We start from the raw sequence: 6,340 nt of genomic DNA, 5'->3' as shown, positions 1-6,340 counted from the left end.
ACCAAGATTTTAATTTTATATCAGACTCTCCGAAGCCGTACACCAGTAATATAGTAGGTATTATAATATGTCCGTACCATATAAAACGGTTCAATTAAAATTCAAAACTTTGCACGTGTATAATCATAATATAATATTATTATACTCGTTATATACATTGATTTAAATTTAAAAAAACAATTGAACATACTTATACGTTCCTTCTTTTGTGTGTGGATACATATAAGCGTGCATAGACTCTTGGTTTTGGCGGTGTACATTAAAAACTAGGCCCTCAAGAACTTTGAAAGCTAACCTACGGGAAATTTTTTTACAATTTTAATTATTTTTATAGTAAAAGTCGATCTAAATCTCTATCTAAATGTATATTAGTTATAAAGTGTATGTATAGGCAAACTATGTTATGTAGAAAACAATAAAAAATAAATTTACCTTCCAAATAATTGCTAACATACCATTTTTTTGAAAAATTATTCAAGTTTTCAGTGAACGACTCCAGCACAGCCGAGCTTTTTGATATAATAACAAAGTTTTTTTTGTTTCAGATTTTTGGATCATTGGATCATCTTATTATCACTAGCTTGCACTTTTTATATCAAGTTTTCATATTTGTAGAACTCATTTTAAATATAGCTCCAAAAACTAAATACTTAAGCTAATAAAATTAATAAATTATTCACACAGAATATCGAATACTTAACTACATTGAAGTTTTTATTAAAAAAATAGGACCTTGGATCAAAGGATATAAAAACACATAATATGTAGGTGGCAAAAAAGTTATGGTAAATAAATTTGTTTGCTGCTATATTAACTATACATATATCCATTGAACAAACTACAATAATTATTAGTAAAAAATAATAATCCAAATAATAATTATAACAAAAATAAATAATACGATCGCGACGATGCCTGTTTGAAATACAAATTTATACAAATTCGAATAATGGTAACAATATATACGTAATTAAGTAAAACTGGTGGTATTCACGGTTTGTACTGACGCAAAATTGCGTAGACCGTAGACGCATCGTCAGTCCACGATGTTGAATGAACCGGTTATATATAATAGTTAAACAAAGTATAGCAGTAAACACTAAAATAACGAACAGAACAACTGTTACGTCATAATATTTTACTAGCATCTAAAGTAGTAAAATGTTAAAAATAACTTATTGTATGTTATATCTGTCGACGTTACTATATAGTGGAACAAACAGCCCTTTCCCCTTCGCCAGATCAGATATCAACACTGATCAATTTCCGTAAATTTTAAATTTTAAAATATTTTAATCTATAATCATTAATCGGTGGACGTGTCTTAAACTCGGCATTCTTCCTATTATTGATAGTATAATTTATTATAATATCATGTCGAAAAAACACCACGACATTGGTGTAGCTAAATAGCCTATCCAAAACGCCGTGTGGTCGTAATCTTACTATTACAATATTATAGTTGATACTTATAAGTTATAATATTGTATGTTATTTTTAAATGATAATTATCACTGTTAGAGCACGCGTTTCAATTTAAAAATATGTTTTTATTACATGTATGCACAAACTATGAGAGTTAGATATATGGACGAAACATATTATAATACCTGTACCACAGAAGTCAAGTAACGCAAGTCACAAAAAGCAAATTTTACAGGAGAGACAAAACAAAAATATTTGTTGCAATGGACTTACGATTGTATGCTTCAAAACTATTATTTTGAATTACTTTTCTTATGTAAACAACGCTGGACATACGTTTCTATACTCCTATCATAGTTTAGGACTTAAGTTAGTATACTTCTTGCTATCTATGCATTTATTGTATACAGGACTTACGTTTTGATACCTTTAAAAAGATCACAAAAAGCATATTCTGGTAATATAATTAACTCAAAATTTTAAAAAATGCACTTACGTTAGTTGACTTCTGTGGTACAGATATAACAATAAGAATCAAAATACAAAAATTGTTCGCATAAAAGTGCACAATTCGACGTTACAAGAATATATTCACAAAAAATAATTTTAATACATATTTCACTAATTTTTTTTTTCTTTTTTTTAATTGATCTTGAGCCTGGCAGCTGAGGCCATTAGCTATTTTTAGTTTACTGACTGTAGGACACCTACAGTGTAGGTTATTAAGTCGGTAGGGGGAGGAACACGTGTGTGTTTTGTTTGGCAGAATTTTTGATTGGGCACTTGTAGGTAACTGCCATGCCCGGGTGAGGAATGGCGACACTTGTTCTCCGGATACCATAACTTGTCCGAAGAAAAATGCCACCCATGGATCGAACTCGAGTCGACTGCGTCGCAGCCGACGCCTTAGTCCGCTCGGCCACTCCGTCCCCCAATTTATTTCACCAATTAAAAATATATGAACTAAAATATTTCCAGAAATTTTAAAATTACGGAAATTTCAACCGTTGCGATAAGTTTTGTTTATTTAATAATTTACTATTGAGTGCGGTAGTCTTCAACGTTAGTATGATTTGATAATGAAGCCTGGAAATTATTATCATTTACATTTTATCGTAATATGAATAATATATCATATAATATTTTGTTATCACGAAATATATTGACATATATTGATTTTGGCAACTGCAGAACCTAACATTTTTGTTAATTATGTTAATTATTATATTTTTTTGCATATGTACCTAAATACATATTTTAATGATAAAAAAATATATTCATATAAATCACTAACATTATTACATATTATTATACTAATATTTTTAGAGTATATTACAAATTACAACTTACTTGTATTAGTAAACTAGACCAAACGATGGTTACAATAAATTGTCAACCCTGGAACGAAGTATAATAGTTTCTCTTTTCGTCGTTTCGGGAATCTTACTTTGTAAACCTAGTCGGATGTCAAGGAATATTTAGATTTTTATTTTATTTATATGTAGGTACTTATATAGAAATACCTAAACAATATTCTATCTATGTTGATGGATTTAATGAATATTTAATAATAATTAATAACATATTATTATATTATTACCGGCGTACATTGATCCAAGAAGAGTTTCGCTTAAAATCTGGAACGTTTGTTACTATTTATATATTCATCCGATTTTGTGCACGCGCTCCACACAGCAAAAAAAACGCAACGTATCTTTAAATGTAATTAATAGATATTTATAATAGTCGTTGGCTAAAATGTAAAATAAACTTTATATGTTATGCACGCCTACTCGGAACACGGAAAAGGGAAATGTGTTCATAGGATGTAGAATTAAACGATACGGTGATTATGAATAATGATTCGAATATAAGTACGCCACGACGAAAAAAACAAAATATACCACTACTTCCCTTTCGTCCAAATGTTAAAATTCAGTGTTTTGGTGGAAATATAATTATATGAAATCATCATTATACATATCATTATATACATAAAAATACGTCGTAACTATTAGAATATAATATTATAATTTATAATACAATATGTTATGACGACATCTAGATTATCGCAAAAATGTTATAGATTAACGAAAAGCCTGTTAACATACTTCAGGCGTCATAAATATTATTAACCACAATTTTCAAGTTCAAATCAAGTTTAATAATTCCCAGACTTTTCCATGTTTTTCATGCCAACATTTTATTTTTGGTTAATTTCAAAAAAAAATTATTACTAAATGTCAATATCAGTAAAATAAAATGTTCCCCCGAGATTATGGTATAAATGATAAACATTTTAATTTTAACAGATACTTTAAAATTAGTATACATTTATTTAATCAATTATATGTACAACAAATTGCATTATAAATGCAAAATGGTTAATAACAACTAATAATTAAATCATATATTATTATGATATTAGATAATTTTTTTTTGTTAAAGACTAATTAAAATTCACTTAATTGAATGATTGAATGACTTAATTTATTTATTTAGATACAACTAGATGACTAGATATCACATTGACAAAAATAAATAACAAAATTGCTAAAATCCAATAAATGAGATATTCAATGTTTGATTCAATTTTTTGTTTTTTACCTACTTATTTTAATATTTAAATTGTACTGATTCTAAAAACAATAAATTCCTAAACAATTGTAGATCATTTTTTTTGTGTAAGTACTAGGTATGAAAACACTTATCTGTAGAAAAAATACTCCAATCATTAATTTTGAAGAAGGTTTCAATTATAAAATAGATTTCTATTATAAAATTGAATCTAGTTGGAACTATTATGATGTCAAAGTTAAAAACGGTCAGTACTTTATAAAATATTCGTGAAAACAGATAACAATTAAGGTGGAAAGTGGGTAACCACTTAGCTGTACACCAGGTGTTGAGTATACCTCATTATTGAGTAAGATATGGTTGTAATGACCCTATGTGTTAAATTGGAATTCAATGATAAATCATTATTCATTACATAATATAAGTCTATGATTGATTATGTCAAAACTACTCTAAGCGAAGACAGTCTGTCGGTAATATTACTAAGTATATTTCATTATGTTTTTTGATCCTTGCACATATTCTTTGTGTACATGCGGACAGTGGTTCATTCAATCCGAATATATATAATATTATATATTCAGATTCTTTACGTTGGTATACCAACAAAATAATACAAAATATATTAAATTCCTAAATATCAACCGGTATCAAACGATTTTCGATGGATCGCAAATTCGCAAGAATACGAAATCCCTGATCGTGTGTAATACATCCTATTATACGACAATATTGTGAATTTGTGGTTATAAAATAACGGAACAATCGAATCACATTTTAGCTTACAATAAACGAAATTATATTATATTATTCAATTTCAATTTGAACTGATTGCGCCTTAGAATTGTAAACAGCTTTTATTTTTAAATTTTTATTTTTATTGTGTTAATTTGGCCGTATTTTTTATTTTTACAAATATAGTTTGCCATTCACCGAAAAAATAAATATGCTAGTAGTTTAAATATGTCCAAGTAAGGTAATAAGTATTTATTTTGGTAATATTAGGTTGTTTTTAAAATTGTTCGTATTATTTGATTATTACGATGATTGCATAATATAATTATTAATCGTTTATAAGATTTAACGCCACCCTTGATTATTGTGTCAAAGGGAGTATTCAAAAATAAAATGAAACAATTTAAATTAAAACCAGCATTTGACTTAATGCGTCATTCCTAGTTCCTAGATGCCGCGTACCGTCACCACTTGCCATCAAATTAAATACGTTTAGCTGACTGAAACGTCAATTACTTCCTAATATAGTCATTTAGGATATATATATTTTTTAGCATAATTTTATTTCTAAAAATTCATTCCTTTGATTTTTTTCATGGATCCATATAATTAGTGCAATAGTTTACCCATCCCGTTTGAATATTTATTGTGTCGTCAAAATAAATATCGATGGTGCTTATTTAATATTTTTAAATCGTGATTGAAATTCATCTAAAACTCCAGATGTACCATGTACGCGACGTGTGTACTGCAATAACCGTATAAATATAATACATATATAATTATATTATTTATGAACGATGTAAAAAATATGAATCTACGCCGAATCGATCGAAACGTATTTTATCCTTCTGCGGCCGTCTGTTTTAATGCATTATGCATTTCACAGTGTACGGACGAATAACTTTTAATTTGATCGAATGTGATTTTTTCTTCCAATGTATAATATTATACAAATATATACGCATCATCCAGACCGACGAAAAACGCGAAATCACAAACGCAGTTGCTTGTCAGAAGTCAATCCAATTCATGTAGCTGCGGTAATGTTTTTAAATCGAATTGAATGCCTCGCCGAACTTAGACTGACAGCTTAACCAGGGTCGCGGGGTGCTGAACGTGGACCAGGCTGTAAGCTTTTTTTCCAAAGCTTAACGATATGGTATAGGCACACTGCAGCTATGTAGGGTGTGTGTACTCCATTCACGGTCACACCACTTCGCCAAAACCACCCCGCATTGAAAATCGGAAGTCTTTGATATGAAACTTTTTAGCATACCCCACCGTGTGTACGAACTCGTACGACCGGCCGCGGCGCCGTCATTTGTATGACACTGGTAATTTAGTTTTATTAAAAACTAAGGTGGCTAAAACAAAGGTGGTGTAAGATATCACTCCCACCAACCATCTCGTCAAAATCTTAAATGTTCGCTCTTTTATTTTTGTATGCCGTTTGTATGAATTATAAGATTGATTTCAAACCCACATCGTTAAGACTACCACCGGTGACTCGTAGACACGTCAGCGCCCTCTCCTTCACTCGTCTTTAGATGGGGAGTGCGAAATGAAATTGTTTACGAAAATTAAAAATGTCTGTTGTACC

The sequence above is a fragment of the Metopolophium dirhodum genome, chromosome 5, assembly GCF_019925205.1.
Source record: "Metopolophium dirhodum isolate CAU chromosome 5, ASM1992520v1, whole genome shotgun sequence".
Lineage (NCBI taxonomy): Eukaryota > Metazoa > Arthropoda > Insecta > Hemiptera > Aphididae > Metopolophium > Metopolophium dirhodum.
The sequence above is the reverse complement of the archived record's forward strand: the minus strand, read 5'-3'. Positions refer to the sequence as shown.